The sequence below is a fragment of the Balaenoptera ricei genome, chromosome 9 (assembly GCF_028023285.1).
Source record: "Balaenoptera ricei isolate mBalRic1 chromosome 9, mBalRic1.hap2, whole genome shotgun sequence".
NCBI classification, from domain to species: Eukaryota; Metazoa; Chordata; class Mammalia; order Artiodactyla; family Balaenopteridae; genus Balaenoptera; species Balaenoptera ricei.
The window spans coordinates 70,062,022-70,075,398 of record NC_082647.1 but is presented as its reverse complement, the minus strand read 5'-3'; the positions used below and the strand labels follow the sequence as shown (position 1 = coordinate 70,075,398).

At 37.3% G+C, this 13,377-nt stretch overlaps 1 long non-coding RNA gene across 5 annotated transcripts in view; it reads left to right on the top strand.

Moving 5' to 3' along the window:
• Nucleotides 1–13,377, top strand: part of LOC132371545 (uncharacterized) — a 79,731-nt gene that overhangs the window by 44,210 nt on the left and 22,144 nt on the right. For 4 of the 5 annotated variants that reach the window (XR_009504875.1, XR_009504874.1, XR_009504872.1 and 1 more), the window contains exons 2-4: nt 4,301–4,448; nt 5,203–5,278; nt 13,115–13,190. This is a non-coding gene — a long non-coding RNA (uncharacterized LOC132371545). Of the gene's footprint in view, nt 1–314; nt 402–4,300; nt 4,449–5,202; nt 5,279–13,114; nt 13,191–13,377 lie in introns of those variants that run through there. The other variant, XR_009504873.1, reaches the window with a different exon arrangement.

Sequence of the window (13,377 nt, the reverse complement as noted above, 5' to 3'; positions counted from 1 at the left end):
GAGTGCTCATCAAACAACTGATGTCTTCATAAGCACAGAAATTTGGACACAGAGACACAGAGGGAGAACACCATGTGAAGACAGAGGCAGAGATTAAAATGATGCATCTACACGCCAAGGAATGCCAAGGATTGCCTGCAATCTCCAGAAGCTGAGAGGCATGGAACAGATTCTCCCCCGGAGACTCCAGAAGGCTTGCCAAGGCTTTTGGACTTGATTTTGGACCTTTGGCTTTCAGAACTATGAGAGAATAAATTTCTGTTGTTCCAAGCCACCCAACTTGTGATCATTTGTTATGGCAGCCCTAGGAAACTAATATATCCAGCAGATCCAATTTTCAAATTCCTGTCTGAAGATAAGCACCAACTGCGACTGCCATCCCTTATTCAGTCCCTTCCTTGGTGAGTAAAATAAACTTCATTACAATTTATGTTCAGAGTTTTATTTTCAAACTATTGTTTGTATTTATTCATACTATTTATTTATGTAAACTTGTTTTCATTGTTCACTTGATATATATATTCCAGTCTATAGAATTTTTTTGAGTATTTTGGATTGGAATAATATACCTCATACTTTCCCTTTAAAATTAATGAATTTTGCTTTCAATTTACGACCTTTCACTTTACGGCAAGTTTTTAGGAACAAAATTAAAATCATTAAATGAGACATAGAGCTTACTATAATTCTGATGGTCACAACCTGAGTAGAGAAAAAAAGGTGTTTCTAGCAAGAACAAGGTAAGTGGGTGTGTTGGTTTCCTGGGAAAATAATAATGTATTCTTGGAAGCACTTCTAGTTATTCATGTAATTTTAAAAATACACCTATAAAGGGAGAAAAAGCATGTGAATTTGTCAGGGAAAGAAAAGAAGAGCGAAGCAGGAAATGAGGAAGAAGGGAGTTATGGAAAAGAAACAGTTGGGAGGAGCACAGTGAGAATTGAGGAAAGTTTGTTTTTACCATCATTCTTGCTCTCTGACAACTTACTTTAGTTTTCAGCTCTGTTTATCAGATTGTTGTGCAATTTATCATATTAATTTTTTATACTTTCATATTTAATTGATAATTTATTATTTAAAAATAATTCCTAATCCCTTCACATCCTTTAAGTGTTTGTTCAAATATCACTTTGTCAGACAGTATACTGACTAAGATTCTGTGACCTGACACCCCTCCCCAATCCCTGTACTTCGGAGCTCCCTTACCATGTTCCACTTGTTCATCTTTTCATTGCACTTATCACCTCCTGGGAAGATTTGTAATTTACTTATTTGTTATTTTTGTTTCAGTCTGATTTTGCCACCCCCTCTCTCCCCCCCACAGAACAGAAGCTCCTTGAACTCATGTAACTTAGTCACTGATGGATCCCATGAACCTAAGGCCGTGTCTTGCATATAATAGGTGCTCAGTGGTTGTTTCATTTCTTAATGAATAGGTGTATTTTCTTTAAAATTAATAACATGACTGTGCCGTGGCACTTACGAGACTGTGTTTTACTCATTCACCTTATATATATCTATGATAGTTGCATACTGGGCTGGGTGTTTGGTGGCTTGTGTGTTCTCATTTTATCACTTGACATCGAAGTGTGTGTTTAAAGATGAGTTGTTGCTTGAGCTGATGCCTGCCTCCTGAAATGTCTCTATAACGTAGTTTAGTAAGATGTTAACAAATCCCAATGAAACACATCTGCTCTACTGTTGTCTCCAGCTCCTGGTCTCTTCAAACTTTTAAAACTGTCATAGATGACTGGAAACACAACTGCATTTGAAATTATGTCAATAAAACAGTAGTTGCAGATGCTCCATTAAGGGTTTAAAAACTAAATTGTCAGCCAAAGAAAATGGCTTGTAAATGTCTGGCCATCACTCCAGTCCTGCAGAAGTAAGTTTTCTGGCAATGAGGGAAGTGGGGCTCCCTGCTCACTGACACATAAATGACTAAACTGGAGAGATTTCTTAGGGTGTCTGCTAACCAGTGGTGTGGATATGTAACTGGATGCTGGTATTGCATTGCAGTTGTAGTGAAAATCCAGGAGGTGATGAAAGACTATCTATGGTAATAGAACTGGAGGAACTTGGGGGATTGGATCAATCAGGTACAGTTTTGCTGCTCCCTCTTTTTCATTTGTATAAGCATTTTTTCTACAATCTAGAAAGTGCAGTGCAGTGCTTTCCAATTTAATTGATGGCCCGGTCTGGCATAAGTGATTCCACATGGTGGTTGACAAATGACTCTTGGGTTAGCCCCCCACCTCTCTTATTCAAGAAATAGACAAATTAGCAGAGTTTTCTCTTTTCTCTATAGAACTATCACTTGCAGATCTATTTATCTATCTTAGATGAAATTTTATATATTTTATAAACTGATGAGACCTCTTGTTCTTGGTTTCGGGGGAAAGTGGAATATCATAAATAAAATTGTCTTACACTCTCAGTCATCGGGTTGACGGATGGTTAAAGGAAAAGCAGCATCCTGGGTTTTCAGAGGCATTTCTATGCTTAGATCAGATTATATGGTGACTTGTAGTGTAACCATACTAATATCTCTTTACACAAGAAAAATTTCTTCTAAATAACAATATCAATTTGGGATTGCTCAAGCGATTTAGTAGAAAGGCTTAGAACATGGCAGTGGTAATAGATACTCAGAAGGTCAAACATTCTCAGCTAGAGAATGGTTCAATATGCTCATTTATCACTTTCTACTTTTGCGCATATAAAACAAAGACATACAACTAGGTGTAAGTTCAACTACTGTACCAGCACAATCAGGCTTTAAAAAAAGTAAAGCAAATCCCAATTTACTACTGTCAGTTCACAGAATTCACTCTGATATAATCTTCATGTTGTAGATATTTCTGATTGTGTTGTTCCCAAAACTCATGGGCAGAAATAAACTGAATGACAAACGATGTGACTCTTGCACATATATATAACACATGTCATCTAAAAATTGTAATGCACATATAATTACCTAGTTAATAATTTTCTAGAAAAATACTGATGAAAATAATCTGAATTTACCAAGAATCATACAAAGACAATTGAGAGAAAACAAAGTGAAATCTTTCTTTAATCTATTGGTTAGGCTAGATTGGAGAGATGGCTTTTACAACATTCTTGGGAAAATTCGCAAGTTAGGATTCATAAGCTGTGATCCTCAGATGAGGACAGTGGATACTCATGCACATTACTGAAGCCAAGTGGTAGGATGATATACTGCATCCAAGCTGTTTCCATGAGTGAATAGGCTCTAGCCTTTCTGGCCTGTTTCCTCGGTGCTGGAGAAGACATCACACATTCTTTGGAAGTGGAGTCCAAACCAAAACTCCACTAGATCTCCTGTCCTGCCTCTGTGTGGTCTGGGTGACCCACTTTAGCTTGAAGAAGCTCTGGGAAATTCGACATGTCTACATCCAGTTTAAGGGCTACTCCTGGGTGGTCCTTAGCAGTTAATAGGGTTTGATTCTGGGGCCATTATATGAGATTCAGAGAAGCCCAAGAATCTGGGCCTGGACAAGATCCAGTCTGTTAAGAATGGTGATTACTCCTGAGCATTTCAATATATAAACTGGAAGGACTAGAGCAGTTCTGGGAGAATGTACAGATAACACCAAACACACCTCACCAACTCTGCAGCCATCTTGGTTACCATCTTCCAAGGTCCAACTCAAGGCACCATGTTTTCAGATTGAGCAATAACTAGGCATTAAGACAGGTGCTCAGAACTTTCCAGGAATGGCCTTATGACTAGAAAGACCCAAAGGCATTTGCTTTAATCTACTTAGATTCAGTGATTTCTCTAAATAATATCAATTCTTAATTATATGCACATTAATAAAAGAACTGAGATGTGGCAAATCTAAAACTCGTTTATATTTTACTATAAAAACTAGTGGGTAGTGGAAAGAGCAAGTGCTTTGGAGACAGCCAGTCCTGAGTTCGAATTCTCACTCCCCATTTACTGGCAGAGAGACTGGCTGAGAGACTTGGGGCATTATCCCAAGAGGTAATACGTGCAGAAAATATCAAGGATTATTCAAAAAATGTTCAGATATGTTTGTATGTGTCAATCTTGTAAGAAAAGTAACAATGTTTCAACTGTGAAAACCTACTTGAAATTGCAAACTGCCTCTGTTTTATCTGTCTCCATAGCAATCATTAGCATCTAACATAATGTATATTTTACATATTTACCTCTCTTGCTCCCTGTCTCCCATCCCCACTTTCCCCCCGAAAGTAAGATTTCATGGTTGCAGGAATTTACTGTCTGATTTGCTCACCATTGCCTCCTTAGGAACTGCAGTAGAAACTGGTACATAGCATCGGGTGGAGTTTCCTGATTGTGGCAGGAGTGGCCAAGGCCTGATGGGTCCTCTCTGCAGTGGTTGGGAGTCAGTCCTCCAGGCCCACTTGGAGCCTCCTCTGCTGCCTTGCCCAGATTGGTAGGCACCAGTTAAGTGAGTTAATCGTTTTTCTGCTTAAAATTGCTTAAGTTCGTTCATTTTTCTGAGACTGAACCATTGTTATAATTTAGTAAAGGAATTATTTAGAAATAGCTGTTCTGTGAATTCACACTATAAAGGCAGAAGGTGGGGATTCTTTTGTTCTTCACTTCAGATCTAAAGAGAGGGCTTTAAGAGAACACTGAGAATCTAGTTCAGTCCATGGCAGACTGGGGGAGACATCGGAGCCTAGTGTCTGACTTCGGCTGTTAAGTATAAAGGTCACAAATGAGTGACTAGCCATGAGGGACTAACTCTTGTGCTTAGAAGTTCTCAAAGTAAAGACACCTGAGCTATCTGACCCACACCATATACGGGCCGTGCGTGAGAAGGAACCTGCATGAGATCATCTCAGTTTCTGCAGGCTCCTCTCTGAAGGGTGAATGTGATCTCAAGGGAGAGATACTGAAGAGGCCCAGACCCTGAAGGAGTCTCAGTGAATACAGAAGTAGTAATCAACCAACGCCTTCCCTAGAGATGGAGGTTTCTGAAGAACCTAAGAAATACTCTCAGAGTCAGCTATATGTCTGCAGGCCTCAGGGATCCCCACGCCAGCTCATAACAATGCCAGTCAAACAAGAATTTTCCTGTTCTCTTTGCTTCCTTCTACTCCTGATCGCTGCCAACAAACAGTTGCCCTCACCTGCTTACTAAATACAGTTTGTGCCCCATCTCTCCTCTCTTCCCCTGATAGGCCCTCAACGGGGGACTGAGCTTTGATCACTGAATGGGAGTAGACCTTCTGATTGAGCTATATTTGAAGACTCAAGGTAACAATAGAATTTCTTATTATTCACAGTGACAAATGTTTTATAATAGCATATAATTATAGCTATTTAGACTTCAGAGATCACATTTTCTTCAACTACTGAACTATACTGAAAGTCAAGTGAGATTTGAAGAGCAAGAAAAAGAAGCCTGATTAAGGGACTAGAAAGGGGCAAAATATGCAAGAATGGGAATGAGATATGAGACATAACTAGAGGTGTGATTAAAATAGTAATAAAATAATAAAGTATGTCTGCAGACAATTCTATGACAACAAATCTGAAAACCTTAGACATAGGTGACATAGATGCTTTTCTAACATAATTTAAATTTCTAAAATTATCCCAAGAGAAGGTAAAAAAAAATGTCAATAATCAAAAAGTGATTGAGAAGGTTAAAAATCTGCCATTAATGAAAGCCACTAAGGCCACAGGTTTTCCCAGCTGGATTGTATCAAGTCTTTATAAAAAATAGATAATTCCTATGTTACTTAAGGTACTACTCCCCTGGAAAAAATTCTTAATATAAAACCTTATGAAGTTATCATAAAAAACAAAAATGCAGCTCAAACTCCTATGTAAATACACAAAGATCTTTGTAAAAAAAGAGATAGTTGTAATATCCAGAAACCTATCAGTATAATGACGTACATCAATCTATTAAAAATAAATCATATGGTAATATCAATACATTCTGAAAAAATTATATGAATTAATCAAAACTACAGTGAGGTTTCACTTCGCTGTTAGAAGTGAAGTGAAATGGGCATCATCAGAAAATCTACAAACAACAAATGCTGGAGAGGGTGTGGAGAAAAGGGAACCTCCTGCACTGTTGGTGGGAATGTAAATTGATACAGCCACTATGGAGAACAGTATGGAGGTTCCTTAAAAAATGAAAAAGAGAACTACCATACGACCCAGCAATCCCACTACTGGGCATATACCCAGAGAAAACCATAATTCAAAAAGAGTCATGTACCACAATGTTCATTGCAGCACTGTTTACAATAGCCAGGTCATGGATGCAACCTAAGTGTCCATCGACAGATGAATGGATAAAGAAGATGTGGCACATAGATACAATGGAAAATTACTCAGCCATAAAAAGAAATTGAGTTATTTGTAGTGAGGTGGATGGACCTAGAGACTGTCATACAGAGTGAAGTAAGTCAGAAAGAGAAAAACAAATACCGTATGCTAACACATATATATGGAATCTTAAAAAAAAAAAAAAAAAGGTTCTGAAGAACCTAGGGGCAGGACAGGAATAAAGACGTAGACGTAGAGAATGGACTTGAGGACACAGGGAGGGGAAAGGGTAAGCTGGGATGAAGTGAGAGAGTGGCACTGACTTATGTACACTACCAAATGTCAAATAGATAGCTAGTGGGAAGCAGCTGCAGAGCACAGGGAGGTCAGCTCGGTGCTTTGTGACCACCTAGAGGGGTGGGATAGGGAGGGTGGGAGAGAGACGCAGGAGGGAGGGGATATGGGGATATATGTATATGTATAGCTGACTCACTTTGTTATACAGCAGCAACTAACACAACAATGTAAAGCAATTATACTCCAATAAAGATATTTTTAAAAAAATTTTATGAATTAATAAGAATAAAATATGACAAAATAATCAACCTCAAATTAAACTAATTATCATTAAGTTAGAAAATTCTCATTGCAATTAATATGAAAAATTAGATGTAAATTTCTACTGCTGCCATTGCTTTGGAATGGTAAGTTAAAAAAAAATTTAGTAAAAACATTAGAAAATAGAAGGTTTTTTTCCTAATGACAATATTATATGTCTAGAAACCCTAAGATTCTAATTAAAATCAGAATCAATGAAAAATAATGGATAAGAGAATTTAAGATAAAAACAAGATAAATATGCTAAGACCAAGAGCTTTTGTCTATATTGTCTATAAGCAAATGGCAATGAAAATGGAAAGATATCTGTTTATAGTAAACAGCATAATATTCTCACAGATAACTTTTAAAAAGAAAACACAGGACCTATGTTAAAAAAAAATCTGTGAATCTTACTCATAGAATATTAAAGGACATAAAACAATCTTTGAACTATGGAAAAACATAGTGTGATTTTGGATGGGAAGAATTAATACAGTAAAAATGTCAATTCTTCAAAATTCTCCTATAAATTTGAGGCACTAATAAATAGAACTTCATCAAGGTTGATTTTAGAATTGGGTACAATGATATAAAAGTTTGCTTGGAAGAATATATGTCTGAAGCAGCCAAGAAAAGTTTGATTATAGGAGAATCAGAAGCTGCAAAATATGCTTCACACATTATTCATCAGACTACAAAGTCACTACAGTCAAATCAATATGGTATTAGCCATATGGATCCATAAAAAATAGAGAATCTAGAAAATAAATGTCTGTATATGAAAATTTCGTATATGGAAACATTAGTATTTCTATTCTGTGGGAAAAGAATGACTTATTTATTAAGTGGGGATGACAATTAGCTATTTATCCAGAAGGAAACTAAGTTGGGTCCACTCTCACTATATGTGCTGTTCAATGCTGTAGCCACTAGCCACAAGTGTTGTTTACATTTTAATGGAAATTAAATTAAATTTAAAAATTATGTTTCTCAGCTGCTTTAGTCATGTTTTAAAGTGTGGCTAGTGTTTACTTTATTGGGCAGTGTAGATTATAGGTTTCCATCTTTGCAAAATGTTTTGTTGGACAGCACTGATTTCTCTCTCTCTCCGTATAATATTTACATGTATATATTGTTTATAAATATTCACATAAACATAAACAAAAATACAAATATAAATATATGTATACATGTGCATTTAATTGTTCCCTATTGATTTAAAATTTAAAAATAAAACAGATGAAAATCACCAAGGCTACCTATACAATATAGGGGTTAAGGGGAAACATCGTAACATTACCAGAAACTCAGAAAAAATAAAATAAAGAGAAATAGTTGACATAAAAATTATAACTTTTGTATACACATTGATATCAGTATCAGTTAAGGTTCTTGGTTGAAAACAACATACATTTTAACTGTATGTTCAGAAAAGCAATTTGGAAGGGAAAATGTCCAAACTATAGTGAGGGACTGCTTTTGAGAAGATAGCACTGCTGTCTCTGTAGGACATCAATACCACATTCACTGTCTTGCCTTGATCATTTCCACCTTAGAGTTATGTGCAGGTGAATATGATAGGAAGGGGCTGGGGCATATTCTAGTACCCTAGCTACAAGGGAACCTGGGAAAGCAAGTTTCTACTTTCTGGTTTAGGAGACAGAACTCATAAGTGGAAAATTATCCACATATAGAAAAAGTGTTCAGTAGATCCTGGAACAGCCACAAACGTGACAAATGTCCACTACACTAACATAAATAAAGTCAGCAGACAAACGATAGAATTGGGGGAAGAACATAAAAGGTTGCAACCCAGATGATGATGAGCGTTTAATGTCTATAATACAGAAAGGATCCTTACAAATTGTAAAGAAAAAGACAAACCACTCAATAGAAAAATACATCAAGGATATGAATAGGGAATTCACAGAAGAGTAAACTCAAATTTCCTGTCCTTAAAATAACAAGGAAGTATCACTTTACCATCGCCGACTGACAAAATTTTAAAATTTCAATAAACCTACTGCTGGTGGGTATGAAGGAAATTATATATTCTTTGCTATTGGAATTATAAATTATTCCCATCTTTTTGGAAAACAATTTAGCAGTGCCTCTAAAATTTTAAATAACCATAGCCTTAGAAGCAACCCCATTCTTCAGAAGTAAAAGCACCACTGTATAAAAATATACATACGAGGATGTTTATTGTACTTTTTTGTAGAGAAAAAAGTCTGAAAGAGTGAATGGCCTTCAACTGAGAAAAAATTATGATACATTTACACTATGGGCTATTAAAAAGCAATTACAAACAGTGAGTAAGACCTGTGTCATTTGTCTTGGAGTGATTATGACAGTGAGTTGTTGAGTGAAAAAAGCAAGATGCAGAGAAACAACTAGAACAACACACAACACACACTATAAAAAATGGCAGAGTTTTCACAAGAATCATAATGGGGGAGGGTGAATTGATGAAGATGAAGAAAGGGAACAGAGAAGAAGTAGGCAAACAAACCAAAAAAACAAGCCTTGTAAATTAAAAACATAACCAAAAATCTCATTTATGTAAAACTACCTACCTGAGTTATGTATACCTGCTTCAAGAGAAACCATAAAATAGTGTAGTCTTGGTCCATAGACTTTAGAAATGTCTAAAATATATTCTTAGGTGAAAAATTATTTCACAGAGTAATATGTAGAGAATGAGTCCATTAATAAAAAACAAAGAAAGGTGTGTGTTTGTATGTATTTGTACTGAAAAGATGATACACATCCATGTATTAATTCTGGTTTCCTCAATAAGTGTAGAATTGGCAAGCAAAGGATGGTTTTACTTATTATACTAGTCCTAATTAATTTCAAAATTTAAAACACATTAAAAAACAAAAATTAAAAATGTTAACATTCTAGAATGTATCGTAAAGGGAATAAACTCTGTTATGATTCAGAGAGTAAATAAAGACCATTAACTGAGAGAGGGAGCCTTTGGGATAGCCTCTCTGAGGAAAGTATCTGAGCTGAGACCTGAAGAATAACAATAAGCTTTATTGTGGAGAGCTGGACAAAGAATATTCTAAGCTGAATCCACAGGCCTGACAGTTCATTTGAAGGGCAGAAAGGAAGCCAGGGCACCAGCTGTGTCGGGGGCACATGGATAGGTGGTGTGGATTAAGGTCAGGGAGGCAGAGACTTATAGACCACTGCTAATAAAAGTTTGAGTTGAACCACTTCTAGTCAGCAAACAGGAAAAGTACTTAAATTTTAAAACCTTTATAGCAGCTTGACATTGCTGAGATTCCAGCCCTTGATCACTAGACTCATCTCAGTTCAGGTGAGTTTGAACTTGGATGGTGCAGCTCATGTTGCAGATTGCTTCCAGTATATATGCAGTAGGACCGCACGTCAGTCCGTGGTGCAATAGAGAAAAAACAAAAGCATAAACTAAAACAAACTTATCCTCTCCACAGGTTGATAGAGAAGCACTGTTATAAGACCTGGAGAGATGTTTGGTTGCTATTCTCAAAGAGGTAGTAAGCCATTGAAATGTTTTAAAAAGAAATGATTCTTTATATATATCGTACAAAAGAATTTTCTAGTTTAAAACTAGAATTGTCCCAGCTTTCATCATGCACAATGGTTTGGAAAGGATCAAGAGTTAAACAGGGAGTAGTTAGGAGACTATTGTGGTGGTGCAAGTAGGAGATGGTGGTGGCGTGGACCAGGTGGTGGTAACTGGACCGGAGGATAGAAAAGGAAGAGTCATGAGGAGCCATGGATGATTTCTAGTTTCCTTCCCTTTCCTTTTCTCTTCTTTCCTTTCCTTCCCTTTCCTCTTCTCTCCTTTTTTTTTTTTTTTTTTTTTTTTTAAACATAAGAACTGGTACATTATGATGATATCTATGGAGATGGCGCTAATGGGAGAAGAAAAAATTGAAGGCACAAATCAAGATTTCTGGCTTGGACAAATTTGAGTTTGAAATGTATATTACACACCAAAATGGAAATAAAGCTCATCAGAGAGGTGTGGAGTAGAGGCATGATTTTGGAAGTTATTAGCACATAGGTAAAATGTGAACAATCATCCTGGTTTGCCCAGGACTCTCCCTGTTTTAGTACTGAAAGTTCTAAGACCTGGGAATCCCCTTATTCCTTGGCAAACTGGGGTAGTTTTTCACCTTATGTAGATGGTATTTACACCATGGAATTGGGTAAGAGCAACCAAGGAAATCACACACCAGGATTGAGTCAGGCAAATATTAAGAGGAAAGAGAATCTTAGAAGAGCTCACCAGTGAGGAGGTAGGTAAAGGCAAGACAGAAAACTGTCAAATATCTGGAAACCAAAGGAAGAGAGAATGTCAACCATAGAATGCTGTTGAAGGTCAAGTAAGAAGAGGACAGAACAGCAGATTTGGCAAGATGACGGTCATAAGTGACTGTAACAAAAGAATAGATTCTTGGGAGTGATGGGAAAAAACCTACAATGTCATAAGTTGAGAAATGAATGGCAGGAAATAGGATTAATAAGTACTAAAAAAAAATCATCCTAGCAGCCTTGCAATGAAGGGGAGCAGAAATGGGCAGTAGTTTGAAAAGACTGAAGAGAGTATTAAAATGCTATTTACGATTTTATTTGGGGAAATGAAACTACTATGTGAGTGCAGTAGGATTGCCTGGCAGTGTTAAATAGCTGTATGAAAATTTTAGCGTAAATTTAAAGTGGTTGTATTCTTCCCAGTTGTTTATCTACAATTACATTTAGCTTCTCCGATGCTGGCATGAAAAAAATTTTTTAAATGGTTTCAGCCAATATTTGGGATTTTTCAGGGGAACATGCTAGAGAAAAAAGGAGGCAAGCAAGGTAAAATAATTAAAAGGGAATTATTTCAGTTAGGAAACATGGACTAAAAGCCAGGTTAAAGGAGGAAGAGGAAACATAATTAAGTTGGAAGAGAGTGAAACGTGAAGTCAATAGATTAGATGTTTCACTGAAGTTGAGGAATTCTTGCAAAATGAGTACTTGGGAATGCAAGCCGAAAGAACAGCAGTTGGCAGCCAGGGAAGGGAGTGACTGATTTTAAGTTTTCAGGAATGGTGAGTTACTGCTGATGCAACCAGCATCACTGGTTGGGAGGGGGTGGAGGAACAGGTAATTGAAGGTGAGGAAGGGAAGGATCTGACAGGCAGAGTAAATGGTTCATCCATATGCATTCTGAAGTTACCAAGAATGATGGCATGAATTGAGATGGAGAAGAGAATGAGTCAAGAGGGACTAACTGGGTCAAAATATGAGAATAAGAAGGCGATGTAGTGGGTGGTTTAGTCTGATGGTACAAGCTTCAAATGGGAGGGAGTGATACATAGCCAACCCCTTACCTTCTGCTCCTGTGGTATATGGGGTATAACAGAAAGAAAAAAAAAAAAAAAACCTCTGCATCAGACAAGGAAAATGGTATCATCAGGACTTAAGGTAAGAAGTTAAAGATAATGCTCAGAGAAGAGATTGAATTGATAAGGAAATCAGGATAGTATATTGTTAGGATTGGCTACATAATTTTCAGGGCCCAGTACAAAAATGGACATGCAGGACATCATGTTCAAGAATCATTATGAATTTCGGGACTTCCCTGGTGGTGCAGTGGTTAAGGATCCGCCTGCCAATGCAGGGGACATGGGTTTGAGCCCTGGTCCGGGAAGATCCCACATGCCACGGAGCAACTAAGCCCGTGCACCGCAACTACTGAGCCTGTACCCTAGAGCCCATGAGCCACAACTACTGAGCCCGCGTGCCTAGAGCCCGTGCTCCACAACAAGAGAAGTCACCGCAATGAGAAGCCCGTGCACCACAATGAAGAGCCGCCCCCGCTCGCCGCAACTAGAGAAAGCCCGCGCGCAGCAACGAAGACCCAACGCAGCCAAAAATAAATGAATAAATTTACAAAAAAAAGAAAAAAAATCGTTATGTATTTCAAGATGGCAACAAAACGTTATGTCAAATGTGGGCCCTTCTAAGTGTGGGGTCCTGCGTGACTGCACAGGTAGCATGCCCGTGAAGCTGGCCCTACCTATTCTGGGCCTGGGAACAAGATTTGGAAGGGAGGGCAGCATTTGGTCAGATTAAGGGATATACTGTATTTCTTTGTTAGAGGCTGCTATGTGCTAACCATTGTTTAAATGCTTAACCAAGATTATCATTTAACCCTTCTAACAGGTGAGGTAGGTGTTATCTCCCCCTTTGGCAGATGAGGAACCTAACTGGAAATTTAAATGATTTGCCCAAAGTCACAGTAAGTTGCAGCCTGATTTTATTTTATTTGATTTGATTAATTAATTTTTTTTACTGTTAAAATTGAGACATAATTCACATACCATAAAATGTATACATAAAGTTTACAATTCAGTGGTTTTTAGTATATTCACAAAGTCGTGCAACTATCAACACTATCTAGTACCAGAATCTTTCCATCATACCAA